Below are 16,690 nucleotides of genomic sequence, written 5' to 3'. Positions count from 1 at the left end.
CTCCATTTGCTTCTCCTTCTGTTGTCGTGGAAACACGGTCCTGGTTGTTTCCATGACCAACTGTTCTAGGACAAAGTCATTTAGGGCATCAAAAAATCTAACCTCTTTGTCATGACTGGAACATATGGGGGTAATTGAAGTCATCCATCATTACAGCACTTCCCCATTTGGAGGCCTCCCTGATTTCATTTTCCATCTCAAGATCATCCCAAATGTTGTGGTCTGGAGGATGATAGCACGTCCATAATACTATAGTACTTTTCGAGCCTGGTATCGTTTCTGCAGAGGAGTCTGCCCCTTTTATGTTTTCTAGTCTGCTTGACACTAGAAAGAGTATCCTCTCTTTGTCGTACAGAGCAACACTTCCTCCAGTACACCCTTCCCTGTCCTTCCTATAGATTTTATATCCAGAGTTGACTGTATCCCACTGGTTCTCTCTGTTCCACAAAGTTTCCATTATGCCCGCTATATTTAAACTCTTCTTTATAAGCAGGCACTGCAACTCTCACATCTTGGCTTGGAGGCTTCTAGCATTAGCATAGAAACACCTATAAACCGTGTCTCTGCCCAGATGTCTCTGGCGTGTGCATCTTCTGCTATGGCCCTTAGGCCTCTTTGACTGGTGATTGTTTCACCATATGCTCATGGCCTATTCCCTTCCCATCTCCATTTGGGCAATTGGAAACATTTTCACCTTCATCCCCTAGGGATGATTCAATCCGAATGGGATGCTTCCCAGCTCCTGTCGGCTTTTCCCCAGGGTTCAGTTTAAAAGCTGCTCTGCCACCTTTTGTATGTTAAATGCCAGCCATCTGGTTCCATTCTGGTTCAAGTGGAGCCCATCCTTGTACAGGTTCAGCTTCTTATTCAGGCCCTTGTATTCTCCCATGATATAAAATAATAGTAATTCTCAAAGGTACTCTTCTTTGTATTGATCTCTCTGGGAATACTCTAGATGTTCTTACTGTACATATTACTTGGATAGCAGATTGACACTTAACAGTACTACAGGAAGGCCTGTCCATTCCATCTCCTCTGCTTACTTATACCCTCAGGCTACACATACTGAATGTGCCTGAGACAACAGCAGAAACCAGAAACGTCTCCCTTGCCACTTCTTTTTTGGTATTCAGGAGCTTCATTTCCCAGCTGCAAAGAGAATCATGTATCTGAGCATACTGGTGACATCTACTTTATAAAAGCAAGATGCAGCTCAATTGCTTCAGCACAATTCTGTATATCACACATTTTCACTGACTAGTGTTCATGTGGGCTCAGCCCACCAAATAGCAACACATAATATATTTTACATTTAAGGTGTATATGGATAAAAGGGGAGGGGGGAATAGCATAATACATTAATTTAAATAAATTACTTCAATAGCTATCCAAAGCCCCTAGATCTTGTGTGAAGGGCCATGAGATACTGAAGATTTATTCCTCCAAGGCTGTAAACAGAGCTCAACATGGAAAAACAAAGGATGGCGAGGGTGTCAAAACCTTTGCTATCTCTGCAGCTCTGCCTGGCTTTCACAGGGCTTATGATAGACAGAGGGCTCTAACCTCTGTCTAGGAGCTGTCAGTTCTGTAGGGTTGCACCCATTCATAACTATGGGGCTTGTCAAACATTAAACATTTAGGCCTCTATCCAGCTGAAGCTAGTCATGACTGTGTCCCCACTGAAAACAATGGGACTTGACAACAGTAATGATTAACTTGTTCCATTGATTTCAATGGGACTAAGACTGCAATTCTATGCTTACTTAGGGAGTAAGTCCCATTGAACTTAATGGGGCTAACTCCTGAATAGGCACATGTAGAATTGTCCTTAAGTTCACACAGGACAGAAAGCCCCACTGGACTTGGTGGGACTTAGAATTTAAGGCTTAAATGTTGCTGGACTAGGGTCACTGATAATGGATATATTTAAAGAATGTATTTCTACTGAAGTATAGGCATAAATTGTATTATGTATATACTCTGGCCATGTCTCCCTCTTCCAGATAGATAGATAGATAGATAGGAACGCCACCTTTGCAACATCAATAGCACAATTAATGTGAATATTACATATGTTTTTAATGTATTGCCTTCTTTTTTATATTTTAAGTGTGGCTAAGTGTCCCATTCTTGGAACACACAGGGCACAATCCAGTGGAAGTTAATCATACTTCAGACCCATTGAAACATTTAAATGCACACTAATTCAATTGATTTTATGCTAACATTTGCTTCATTGCACCCAGCATCTATCAGAAGGAAATTCTGGGCATTTACACATATACATGCCTGGTTCAGATGTAACATTAAGTTAAACCATAGTTTAGCATTATGCACATGACCCTGTTCTTCTCTCATCCTCTTGTATGGCTGTAAGGAGGAGATTAGAAACATCCACTTCTGTTTTAAACTAACCAAAATGCTTTGCCAACCGAGGAACACCTCATCTTTACTGGTTTCCTGTCAGGTTAAGTATTCTGTGCTTGGTGATGGAAGTGGCTCTTTTTGTTTTTATCTGTGGGGAGTTTTACCTGGCTGTGTTACAATGTTACTGTCTTGGCTGTTTCTGGGTTTTTAATATGTGTTTTTAGATTTATAGTTTTGTGTTTTATCATTTTAAAAAATGTTTTGTTGTGGCTGGGCACTGCTTCAGGCACCATTTTTATTGACAGGTAATGTTGCACATAATTAAAAAAAATATATATAAAATAAATATATGGAAATCTTAGAGCTGTCCTGTGAAAACTAATGTCAGAATGCATGCAAACGATATATCAGTATAGTACAAATAAATCAAACTAAAGCAGTCCAATGCTTGTAGACTGGCATTAGGATAAGTATTTCTTAAGAAAGTTCTTATTCAGACTTGGCTTCAGGCAATGAAACGTCATAGATGTAGAACTCTAGTGAGTGAAATTTCTAGGGAGCAAATTAGGCTAAAAACATCTTCTAGAGACAGCTAGAAAGGAATCACACACCACTTGAAAATAAGGCAAGTTATGCAGTAAATGTTTCATTTATTGGGTTTCTTCCATTGCTGTAAGGGTTAAAAGACATGTTGTCAATAAAAATGGTAAATTTATGGATGGTTTGGTTTTTCAGAGCCTTATTTCTTGTTACATACATGTCTAAGAGCTGGTATCACCTCATGATAGCATGAGATTATGCACTGTTCACTGCCCATTTTTTCCTATTAATGTTTTTGCTGTTTGGTAAAAATTACTACCAAAACCTAGAAGTATAACAGAACCCGGGTATAAAGGATTTAGATGTTTCTACATATGTATGACTAGTGAAGGACAGCTTGGTTTTTGAAAAGTTATGCACCTCAACTGACTAAGATTTATTTTTTAAAGCATAGTATTCCTTTTAATAACATTCCAACAGAAACACACCTACGAAAAGCAAACACAAACAGGGAATGCTCCTGACACACACCGTTGGGAGTATTTACCTGTCAATCCCTGAATCTCTGATTTCACATGAAAATTAAAATGTATAGAATGTTTGCGGGGGAGGAATCCCTCAATAAGATTTGAAAGGGACTTGCGTTTGCTCTGAATATGAACACAGCAGGAAAACTTCACTGGATTAAAAGCCTCCCACTGATAGAAGGAGTCCTTCCTTAGCAGGAGGCTTTTGCTTCATCCAGCCCAATGTTGGAAGTAGCCAAAGTAGTGTAGAAGATAAGGTGCTGGACTTGGAACTTAGTTGTCATAGGAGTTTCCTTTCCTCCAGGTGCCCCCCAGTTTGTGGTATCTCCAAAACCGTCACTCTTTTGTACAACTGATGGGGTGCTTAGGGGGTAGCAGCCCACCCAAACTCCTTTTCAGGGCCAATAATTATGTGATAAGGTACATGGATTAAACAAGCAGCATCTTTTGGGGAATCAATAATTCCAGACTGTCCAATCTGACTGACTGTGGGGGCATACTGCCATTCTAACTCCTCCAAAAAGGGGGGGCTTAATTACATAATAAGGTATGACTGAAATTGAAGCTCTCTGGGTGGTTTGCAAAACAAAACCTTAAAAACGTAAAATGCAAAAGCATTTGTTGTTGTTGTTCAGTCATTAAGTCGTGTCCGACTCTTCATGACCTCATGGACCATAGCACGCCAGGCCTTCCTGTCCTGCGCTCTCTCCCGGAGCGTGCTCCAGTCCATATTCATTGCATCGGTGATGCTATCTAGCCATCTCATCCTCTGCTGTCCCCTTCTCCTTTTGCCTTCAGTCTTTCCCAGCATCAGGGTCTTTTCCAGTGACTTTTCGCATTAGGTGGCCAAAATATTTGAGCTTCAGCTTCAGTATCTGTCCTTCCAATGAGCAGTTAGGGTTGATTTCCTTTAGGATTGACTGATTTGACCTCCTTGCAGTCCAGGGGACTCGTAAGAGTCTTCTTCAGCACCACAGTTCAGAAGCATCGATTCTTCGGCGCTCAGCCTTCCTTATAGTCCAGCTCTCACAGCCATATGTTGCTACTGGGAAAACCATAGCTTTGATTATACGAACCTTTGTCAGCAAGGTGATGTCTCTGCTTCTTATTATGCTGTCTAGGTGTGCCATAGCTTTCCTCCCAAGGAGCAAGCATCTTTTAATTTCATGGCTGCAGTCACCGTCTGCGGTGATCTTGGAGCCCAAGAAAATAAAATCTGTCACTGCTTCCATTTCTTCCCCTTCTATATGCCAGGAAGTGATGGGGCCAGATGCCATGATCTTAGTTTTTTTAATGTTGCGTTTCAAACCAGCTTTTGCACTCTCCTCTTTCACCCTCAACAAGAGGCTCTTTAGAGCCTCTTCGCTTTCTGCCATTAGGATGGTATCGTCTGCGTATCTGAGGTTGTTGATAATTCTCCCGGCAATCTTAATTCCGACCTGTGATTCATCGAACCCGGCGTTTCTCATGATGTACTCTGCATATAAATTAAATAAGCAGGGCAACAATATACAGCCTTGTTGTATTCCTTTCTCAATTTTGAACCACTCGGTTGTTCCATGTCTGGTTCTTACTGTTGCTTCTTGACCCTCGCACAGGTTTCTCAGGAGACAGGTAAGGTGGTCTGGTATTCCCATCTCTTTAAGAATTTGCCACAGTTTGTTGTGATCCACACAATCAAAGGTTTTAGCGTAGTCAATGAAGCAGAAATAGACGTTTTTCTGGAATTCTCTTGCTTTCTCCATGATCCAGCGAATGTTGGTGATTTGATCTCTAGTTCCTCTGCCTCTTTGAAACCCCACTTATACTTCCGGCAGTTCTCGGTTCACATACTGCTGAAGCCTAGCTTGTAGGATTTTGAGCATAACCTTGCTGGCATGTGAAATGAGCGCAATTGTACGGTAGTTTGAACACTCTTTGGCATTGCCCTTCTTTGGAATCGGAATGTAAACTGACCTTTTCCAGTCTTGTGGCCACTGTTGAGTGTTCCAAATGTGTTGGCATATTGAGTGCAGCATCATCTTTTAGGATTTTCAATAGCTCAGCTGGAATACTGCCATCTCTGCTAGCTTTGTTGTTAGTAATGCTTCCTAAGGCCCACTTGACTTCACTCTCTAGGATGTCCGGCTCAAGTTCAGTGACCACACTCTCATGGCTATCAGGGACATTAAGACCTTTCCTGTATAGTTCTTCTGTGTATTCTTTCCACCTCTTCTTAATCTCATCTGCTTCTGTTAGGTCCCTGCCTTCTTTGTCCTTTATCATGCCTGTCTTTGCACAAAAGCTTCCCTTGAGATCTCCAATTTTCTTGAAGAGATCTCTAGTCTTTCCCATTCTGTTGTTTTCCTCGATTTCTTTGCATTGTTCATTTAAGAAGGCCTTCTTGTCTCTCCTTGCTATTCTCTGGAAATCTGCATTCAGTTGGGTATATCTTCCCCTTTCTCCCTTGCTTTTTGCTTCCCTTCTTTGTTCTTTCCTCAGCTACTTGTAAAGCCTCATCAGATAGCCACTTTGCTTTCTGGCATTTCTTTTTCTTTGGGATGGATTGAGTTGCTGCCTCCTGAACAATGTTACAGACCTCCGTCCATAGTTCCTCAGGCACTATGTCTATCAGGTCTAATCCCTTAAATCTATTCCTCACCTCCACTGTATATTCATAAGGGATATGATTTAGGTCATACCTGAATGGTTTAGTGGTTTTCCCTACGTTCTTCAATTTAAGTGAAATTTTGCAACAAGAAGCTCATGATCTGAGCCACAGTCAGCTCCAGGTCTTGTTTTGACTGACTGTATACAGCTTCTCCATCTTTGGCTGCAAAGGACATCATCCATCTGATTTCGATATTGACCATCTGGTGATGTCCATGTGTAGAGTCACCTCTTGTGCTGTTGGAAAAGAGTGTTTGCTATGATCAGCGTGTTCTCTTGGCAAAACTCTATTAGCCTTTGTTCTGCTTCATTTTGTACACCAAGGCCATGCTTGCCTGTTATCCCAGTGATTTCTTGACTTCCTACTTTAGCATTCCAATCCCCTATGATGAAGAGGACATCTTTTTTTGGTGTTAGTTCTAGAAGGTGTTGTAGGTCTTCATAGAACTGATCAACCTCAGCTTCTTCGGCCTCAGTGGTTGGGGCATAGACTTGAATTAATGTGATGTTGAATAGTTTACCTTGGATTTGTACTGAGATCATTCTATCATTTTTGAGATTGCACCCCATTACTGCCTTTCCCACCCTTTTGTTGACTATGAGTGCTACTCCATTTCTTCTAAGGGATTCTTGCCCACAGTAGTAGATATGATGGTCACCTGACTTAAATTCGCCTATGCTTGTCCATTTTAGTTTGCCGATTCCCAAGATGTCGATGTTCAATCTTGCCATCTCATGTTTGACCACCTCCAGCTTACCTTGATTCATTGATCTGACATTCCAGGTTCCTAAACAATATTGTTCTTTACAGCATCGGACTTTCTTTTCACCACCAGACACATCCACAGCTGAGTGTCCTTTCGGCTTTGGCCCAGCCGCTTCACTCTTTCTGGCGCTACTTGGAAATTCCCTCTGCTCTTCCCCAGTAGTATATTGGACACCTTCCGACCTGAGGGGCTCATCTTCTGGTGTCATCTCTTTTAGCCTTGTGATACGTTCCATGGGGTTTTCTTGGCAAGAATACTGGAGTGGGTTGCCATTTCCTTCTCCAGTGGACCACGTTTTGTCAGAACTCTCTGCCATGACCTGTCCGTCTTGGGTGGCCCTGCACGGCATAGCTTATGGCTTCACTGAGTTACACAAGCCCCTTCGCCACAACAATGCCAGCAGCACTAAAAAGATCTAAAAACACACTAGCATAGTTTTTAAAATGGAAGGATCAAAACGCTTGAGAGAATAAAAAGGTCTTTACCCGGCATCCAAAATATCACAACATGGGCACTAGGTGAGCTTCTCTGAAGAGGACATTCTACAACCAAGGTGCCATGACTGAATTTAGGGAGTGAGCTGGTGGTGTGAGAGTTTGCACTTGATCAACAGAAGAACCTTTTCCATGGCAACTACATTTCTTATCTATGCTGTTCCGTGCATGTGAAGTGTGTGTGTGTGTGTGTGTGTGTGTAATGACATTGTTATTTTATCTTTTCTAAAATATTCAAATAAAAAAAAAACCCAGCCCAAGTTTAAACTAAGCAGGCCCAAATAAAACCATTCAGGCAACAAGGACCTCCCCCCCAGCAAACTTTGCTAGTCAAAACTAGTTGACTGCCAATCCAAGTAACAGATCAATTGAAAACATGGTACTGTTCAGTATGGTGAGCAGCATTTTAAATGGTTGGAATAGCAATATTTGATATGCACTCTATTGTACTGAGGTAGGATTTTGGTCTGGTTTTCTATTGCTGCACATTTTAGTGGCATAGCTAAGCAGACTGTTTCTATGATATACTCATAGATTATATCTTTTCATATTTAATTCTAGTGAAGACTGATATCTTCCAAACGCTTAAGAACATAAGATCATAAGAAGAGCCATGCTGGGTCAGACCAAGGGCCCATCTAGTCCAGCATTCTGTTCACAGGGGCCAACCAGCTGCCCACAGAAAACCCACAAGCAGGACATGAGTGCAACAGCACCTTCTGGCCCATGTTTCCCAGCAACTGGAGACATTGGCATACTGCCTTTGATACTGGAAGTAGCATATAGCCATCAGGACTAGTAGCCATTGATCACCCTCTCCTCCAGGAATTTCCACTTCTTCTGGAGTGCTCTCACTGCAATATCATTGAAGACAATGGGGCTGCAATCCTATGCATGCTTACCTGGAAGTAAGTTCTGTTGATTCCAATGAGACATACTTCTGAGTAGGCATGTATATGATTGTTATATACACATATACACATTTGAGTATATGAATGCTCAAAGGTTTAGACATAATTACTGTAGGGAAGTTCTAGTAGTTTCAATGAGATTACACTGGAGTAGGTGGTTTGAGGACTGAAGAATGTGTTGTATAATCTCAGTTTGGGTACATCCTTAGACTCATTTATGCGAAAGTGGGTTTTTTAACAGAAAATGTGGCTTATTTCCGTGTAAAATATTAAGGGCCTGACATGGGTTTACAAAACAGCTTATGGCAAGTTATAGGATCAGCTGAAGGCTCCTTATCTTGCAGAGATAGCTAGCCTGTGTGCATTTCTGCAAAAGGCAAAGGTCGGCCATCAGGTATGCTAGAGGATCCAAAGCAAATTTAGCAGATCATTTTAAGCATACATAAAGAATTCTGGTGCAAATCCCAGTTATGCTGAGGTCAGTTGCAAAACTCAAAGTGATGTCGAAGGAGTCCAGCCTTACCTGCTACATTACTTTTCACAGGACTTTGAGGGAGCTCACCCTGGTACCATTGTACAACTGTGTTCTGTAGGCCTTGTTATAATGCAGTACAATGAAATTGATGAGTGCAGGTACATGAGTACAAAATATATGTATCTCATGTCAATTATTATGATATTTTTATCCTACCCCCTGGGAGCTCAGGGCAGCAGACATGGTATCCACGCCTTTTATCATCACAACAACTATGCAAGGTAGGTTAGGCTGAGAGAGAGACTGACTTAGGGTCACTCAGTGAGCTTCATAGCTGTGCTGGGATTTGAACCCACGTCTCCTGGATCCAAGTCTGAGACTCATCATGGCTTTACCTTTAAAAGCATGCAAGTGGGATCCAGTGCTTTCCCAATCATTTCTTGTGGGTTTTAATGGAAGATTGATACAATGCATTATTCTAAGAGTTTATATTGTACTTCTCCCATGTGCCTGAAGTGCTTCACATCTTAAAGTACACACAAGCATATACATCACTCGCTCTCTTAGCTCTTCATGACTGAGAATGTGTGGTAGAATCCTGAAGTGGTGGAACAGATTGTACCAGTTAGGAGAAAACATTTTTTTTTCTTCGTAAAAGAACTTTTGAAAAACAGTGCAGCTGGGGGAGGTAGAATCTTTCTCCCTGCTATGTAATCATTATTGATTTATTTAATTTTTAATTATATAATACATAGCTTCAGGTACTACTTTAGTGGCAGACAATAAGATATAGAGGTTTTAAAAACAGATATGAAGAAACAGTAGCTTTCTTCTGCCACAAAGATTTTTTTTTTTAAATCCAATAACCACACACAATAGCATTTAAAAATGCTATTACCCTAGCAGCAATCTGAAGAAGTATGGTCCTCTATCAGTACTTTACCACTTGATTCTGTTAGATGTGTAAACCAGGCTGCAGTGTTGACACATGGCAGCCATCATTTTATACTGAAATAATCAAGTTATTATTTCAGTATAAAATGATGCTTTATCATTTTATACTGGGTGAATGACTGGCTACAAAGGTGGCGCCGACGAGAGAGATTTGGATTCTGGGACCACGGGCTATACTTCCTGGAAGATGGGCTGTTGGCAAGGGACGGGCTGCACCTTATAAAGGCTGGGAAGAATGTGTTTGGCCACAGCATGAAGAACTTCATCAGAAGGGCTTTAAACTGAATCCTACAGGGAAATGGAGATGTAATGTTGGGGGTAACAATGGACGTAGGCGCATACACTGCAACGGAGAAAAAAGCTCTGATAGCGCCCAATAATAGTCTTCAGACACATGTAGGAAGAAAGTAGGGATGGGGGAGGATTTCTCCCCGAAACTTCGGGGGGCCGAGTGCCAATGTGTTCGGCCCCCCGAAGTAGTTTCGGGGAGAAATTCTCCGCACCCCCCCGCACCACGCACCCCCCCCCAGGACGGGACTTACCTTTCCCGAATGTCCCTCCCGGCGGCGGGTCCCGGCAGTGGTTCGTCAGGTCTTCGACAGGGGCAGAGGCGGCAGCCGGTCTTTCGACCGGCTGCCGCAGCTGCCATTCCAATAAAAGTAAAAAAAAAAAAAAACACCCCCGTGATAGGCTACGTGACGATTAACGTAGCCTAATACGGCTAGATTTGCAAAGTCAGCCGTGATAGGCTACGTAAATCGTCACGTAGCCTATCATGGGTGACTTTAAAAAAAAAAAAAGCGTGTACGGCTAATGGCGGCCCCATAGGGAGCCACCATTCACGTTCCTTATTTGGTCGCTGTAGTCTACATAAAGATTATGTAGACTACGGCGAAAATAAGGGCAACGCTATTTGCGTTGCCCTTATTTTCGCCGTAGTCTATGTAAAGGTTTACGTAGACTACAGCGACCAAATAAGGAACGTGAATGGCGGCTCCCTATGGGGGCCGCCATTTGCGTACATGCTTTTTATTTTTTAAAGTCACCCGTGATAGGCTACGTGATGATTAACGTAGCCTATCACGGCTGACTTTGCAGATCTAGCCGTGATAGGCTATGTTAATCGTCACGTAGCCTATCACGGGGGCGTGGTTTTTTTTTAACTTTTTATTTTGCGGCCGGGCGAGGCGAGGCGCCTCCTCCCCAGCCTGAATTTCGGCCGGGCGAGGCGGGAAGCCTCCCCCCCAGCCTGAATTTCGGCCGGGCGAGGCAGGAAGCCTCCCCCCCTGGCCTGAACTTCGGGGGGAGCAGCGAAGCGCCTCCCCCCCACCGCAAAGCAAGCTGCGAGACCAGGTAAGTGGCTTTCGTACACTCCTAGAAGAAAGCCAGTCTATGAAGCACATGGTCTTCGATGTCTATATACTAATGCCCAGAGTATGGGAAACAAACAGAATGAACTTGAACTCTTAATACAGGAGGGAAATTATGACTTGATAGGTATAACTGAGACTTGGTGAGATGACTCTCATGACTGGAATACAGCAATTGAAGGATAGAACTTGTTCCAAAAGAACAGGAGGAACAGAAAGGGAGGTGGGGTGGCACTGTATGTGAAAAATACATATCTCTGCACAGAAATACAGGAGGATGAGCTTGGTAGCCCCATCGAGAGCATCTGGATCAAAATAAATGGAGCAAAGAATATAAAAGGAACCTGGTGGTCGGAGTCTACTACCAGCCACCCAACCAAGGAGAAGACGAGGATGAAACTTTTGAAAAGCAAATAGCCAAAGTTTTAAGGAAGCATGATGTAGTAGTAATGGGGGACTTCAATTTCCCCGATATTTGTTGGGAGACAAATTCTGCAAAACATGGCCCCTCCAGGAAATTCCTGACTTGTGTGGCGGATAACTTCCTCCTACAGAAAGTAGAGGAAGGAACTAGAGGATCGGCTATCCTTCACTTGATCCTAACCAACAGAGATGACTTAGTGGATAAACTAGCAGTTACAGGAACTCTGGGGGAAAGCGACCATGTTGCACTTGAGTTCTTGGTTCTAAGGGAAGCAAAAGCCGAGTGTAGTCAAACACGTACCCTGGATTTTAGGAAAGCTGATTTTAATAAACTCAGAACAATGATCAGTAAGGTCCCATGGCAAGTGACGCTAACGAGAAAAGGAGTCCGAGATGGGTGGGAGCTTTTAAAAAAGGAAATTCTCAAGGCACAATCACAAACAATTTCAACAAGAAGAAAAGGTGGAAGACAACAGAAGAAGCCAATGTGGCTTCACAAAAAAGCTTAGGGATGACCTGAAAACAAAAAAGGACACATATAGGAAGTGGAAAGAAGGCCAAGTAACAAAAGAAGAGTACAGGCAGGTAGCACAGAATTGCAGGAATGGCGTCAGGAAGGCTAAAGCTGAGAACGAGCTGAGGTTAGCGAGGGATGCTAAAAACAACAAAAAGGCTTTCTTTAGCTACGTGCATAGTAAAAGGCAGAGGAAAGAAATAGTTGTTCAGCTATTAAATAAGGATGGCAAAATGATAACAGATGACAAAGAAAAGGCAGAGGTGCTCAATTCCTACTTTGGCTCAGTCTTCTCCCAAAAGAGGGTCTATGACCCCCCTGGCAAAGGCGAAGTGCAGGCTGAAGGGGCAGGATTGCAGCTTGAGATCGATAGGCAGTCAAGGAACACCTAATGACTTTGAATGAGTTCAAATCTCCAGGGCCAGATGAACTGCATCCTAGAGTAATAAAGGAACTGGCAGAAGAACTCTCAGAACCACTGTCTATTCTCTTTGAGAAATCATGGAGGACGGGGGAAGCGCCAGATGACTGGAGGAGGGCTAACGTTGTCCTTATCTTCAAAAAGGGTAAAAAGGAGGAACCTGGGAACTACAGACCAGTCAGTCTGACATCAATCCCTGGGAAAATTCTGGAGCAGATGATAAAGCAATCCATCTGGAAGCACCTTGACAACAATGCCGTGATTACTTGAAGCCAACATGGATTTGACAAAAACAAGTCCTGCCAGACAAATCTGCTCTCATTTTTTGATCAAGTCACCTCCCTTGTAGACCATGGGAATGCTGTAGACATCATATATCTCGACTTCAGCAAAACTTTCGACAAAGTGCCCCATGATATCCTGATGAGCAAACTAGCTCAAAGTGGGCTAGATGAAACAACGATCCAGTCGATCCACAGTTGGCTACAGAATCGGACTCAAAGAGTGCTTATCAATGGGACCTTCTCAAACTGGGGAGGGGTAATGAGTGGGGTACCGCAGGGGTACCTCTTCAACATTTTTATTAATGACTTGGAGGAGGAGGTGCAGGGAATACTGATCAAATTTGCAGATGACACAAAATTGGGCGGATAGCTAATACTTTGGAAGACAGAAACAAAATTCAAAGTGATCTGGATAGACTGGAGCGCAGAGCAGAAAACAACAGAATGACATTTAATAGGGATAAATGCCCAGTTCTGCACCTAGGAAAAAGAAACCAAATGCACAGTTACAAGATGGGGGATACGTGGCTCAACAACACTACAAGCGAGAAAGACCTTGGAATTGTTGTCGATCACAAGCTGAATATGAACCAACAATGTGATGTGGCTGCAAAAAAGGTAAATGCTATTTGGGGCTGCATTAATAGAAGCATAGCTTCCAAATCCCGGGAAGTACTAGTTCCCCTCTACTCTGCACTGGTTAGGCCTCATCTGGAGTACTGTGTCCAGTTCTGGGCGCCACACTTTAAGAAGGATGCAGACAAACTGGAGAGGGTTCAGAGGAGGGCAACAAAGATGATCAGAGGACTGGAAACAAAGCCCTATGAAGAGAGACTGAAAGAACTGGGCATATTTAGCCTTGAGAAGAGAAGACTGGGGGAGATATGATAGCACTCTTCAAGTACTTGAAAGGTTGTCACAGAGAAGAAGGCCAGGATCTCTTCTTGATCATCCCAGAGTGCAGGCCATGGAATAATGGGCTCAAGTTACAGGAAGCCAGATTCTGGCTGAACATCAGGAAAAATTCCTGAATATTAGAGCAATACGACAATGGAACCAATTACCCAGGGAGGTGGTGGGCTCTCCCACACTGGAGGCCTTCAAGACGAGGCTGGACAGCCATCTTTCAGGGATGCTCTGACTTGGATTCCTGCATTGAGCAGGGGGCTGGACTCGATGGCCTTGTAGGCCCCTTCCAACCCTACTATTCTATGATTCTATAAGAGTGATTCCTGTGTAAACTGGACGTTAATAAGCCTTAAAGTAGCCCTATAAGGCAGGCCAGTTTACAGGTTTGCTGGGTGTGGGCTGAGATTAAAAGTTAGTGGTTTACCTAAGAGGCCTTATAGCATGTTCATAGCTGAGGTGAAATTTGAACCAAGGACTTCCAAGACCATAACTTGTACACCTAAGCAGTACACTGTATATCAGTATATGTGCATTGTAGGGCTTTTTTTTTTTTGGAGTGGCATCACTTTTGCAGCACTCCTTGGAGGTTGGCACTCTAGTGTGCTGTCACTGAGGTGCCATTTGAAAGCTATTTAATTTTCTTGGATTTTTTTTTAATGTTTGCATGTTTTTTTGCTGCTGCTTTTAGTATTTGTTGTTAAACAATTATATTGTTTGTTCAGTTTTGTATTTATGATTTATTTAAATATTGTATGCCACTTTAAGCATTATTGTGAGAAAAACAAGATATATATATTTTATATCAGTCAATTCATCAATCCAGCAGCAATATGCATGTGTTATGTACTCAGGTATCTCTACCCGGATACAAAATACGTAAGAAGTATCATGCACTGTACTTTGGTTTTCTTGCTCTATCACCCACTTCTCTTTTGCATTTGCATCCATGGAACTGATGTGGAGTTTGCTTGTGAGTTAGCAAAGACAGGATCGAGGTGATGTAGTTATGGCCACCAATTTGGATGGCTTTAAAAATGGGTTGGACAAATTCCTGGAGGAAAAGGCTAGCAATGGCTATTACTCCTGATGGCTATGTGCTACCTCCAGTATCAGAGGCAATATGGCTATGTACACCAGTTTCTGGGGAACATGGGTAGGAGAGTGCTGTTGCACTCATGTCCTGCTTGCGAGTTTCCTGTGGGCTGCTGGTTGGCCACTGTGTGCACACAATGCTGGACTAGATGGACCCTTGGTCTGATCCAGCATGGCTCTTCTTATGTTCTTAAGGTGTGTGAGAACAGTTGAGATGGCATATTGTTTACTGCAGGGGTGCAGAACCCCTTGTAGACTGAGGGCCAAATTCAGTTGTGGAGAAGCTCTTGGGGGTCGCACCCCCAAGTGGTGTGCAGGGCTGAAGGCAAAGTAAGTGGGCCAATGGCAAAAGGGGACAGGGCCAAAATACAGCATCTTTTAGCTTAAAGCTCTTTCTGTCAGTAACCAAGCCTTAGAAGAGGCATTTCAGTCTTTTAGAATGGGGAAAACCATGCAAAACTAGGAAACCACTGAATGATCAGATGGCGGGTGGGCGGGGGGAGGAAGAAGGTGACACCTGGTGATGAGAAGAAGGGACATGGTCATTTGGGGAACCCCAGAGAGCCAGACTTGGCCCCCAGGCCTGAGGTTCAAATCCCCTAGTTTACTGGAAAGCATCATATGACCTCGCTACATAAAGGTGAAATGATCATCACACGTAAACATCAGGCAACTCTTGTCTGCATCATAACAACGCTGGGAATGCACTTTGGTTTCCAAAATAGGGCCACTTTCTCAGTTTTAGCAAACAACAATCCAGCCTGCACAAGAAGTACCTGTAGAAGCCCATGTTCCAAGCACTTGTTGGCTAAAATTTAACCAACAGCAGCTGCTGGTTAAAATTTGGTATTTAACTATAAATTACATCAGTCGCATAATGGATTAGCTTGAATTTTGTCTTGAATATTGTATTACATTAGCTGTAGCAACTTATGCATTTGTTTTCATCTAGGATTCAACCTGAGAACCCTAGTGCGAACAGGTGTTTTTGATCTTTAGAAAGTTCCTGTTTCCTTGTATAAAAGAAGTGCTATAATGCTAAGTGCATTTATTTGGAAGTAAGTCCCACTTGAAATCAATGGATAAAGGTTGTGAAATTGTCAAATGCATACCATATCTATATCCTATCATATAATACTAAATATTTGGTTTCTTCTATAAACTTGTCCCCATAAGGACATTAATATTTATTTGTGAATAATGTTTAGAAGTGTCATTTTTATCTCGCAGCACTGGCCACAAACATAGTGTAAACATGTCAGCAGAATAGTAAAACCCATTTACTTGGTGGCATGCATTACGGAAATATATTTGGAGGACTTTTCCATGTTCTCCTCTATTTTGAGGCAACCCCATCATCCCAAAATGCCTGCATAACTTTTTACTTCACTTCCCCTACACTTTAGGTCAGCAACACCCGATGTCGCAGCTAAGTGAATATGTACCTACCTACAAAAATGTGCAGACCTGATCTCTTTGTGATAACCATTGAAGAATGCAATGTGCATGTGGTGATGCGGTAATTCAGGCATGGGAACCTCTGGCCACAGACCAAGTACAGCCTGCAGAGGTTCCCCATCCAGCCACTCCCCAGTTTCGAACCAACTCACCAGTCAGGGAAACACTCTTATCTCTGATCAGCTGCTGATCAGACATAAGAGCTTTTCCTTGCTGCGTGCTCCCTTTCTCACCGTGCAGCTGGCAAGGGCAGCAAATTTCCCAGGGAGAGAGAGATTGCTTTTTCCCTCTATGAGTAGTTTTTTGCTTTGTGTATGTGTGTGTCTGAGCAAGCATGCTGGGACCACATGCCAGCAATGGGTTGGTTCTGCCCACTTTGGGCAGTGCCCCCACCTACTGCTGGCATGCAGCCCCTGACATGCTTGCCCAGAGCTAATGTGGTGCTCAGGCCAAAAAAGATTCCCCACCTCTGTTGAAATGGGATTCTTGTGTGAGGGGAAAGATCTTCAGTATTAATCTACAATGAAATATCTTC

The 16,690-nt window shown here is 42.9% G+C and overlaps 1 long non-coding RNA gene across 1 annotated transcript in view; it reads right to left on the bottom strand.

Annotated features, from left to right (window-relative positions):
- LOC146351019 (uncharacterized) overlaps positions 1-16,690 on the bottom strand; it is a 47,783-nt gene that overhangs the window by 27,055 nt on the left and 4,038 nt on the right. The gene's annotated exons all lie outside the window — the stretch shown is intronic.

The sequence above is a fragment of the Heloderma suspectum genome, chromosome 3 (genome assembly GCF_057233095.1).
Source record: "Heloderma suspectum isolate Gila_16-S chromosome 3, 16-S_ref, whole genome shotgun sequence".
NCBI classification, from domain to species: domain Eukaryota; kingdom Metazoa; phylum Chordata; class Lepidosauria; order Squamata; family Helodermatidae; genus Heloderma; species Heloderma suspectum.
This window is presented reverse-complemented; position numbering and strand designations above follow the sequence as displayed.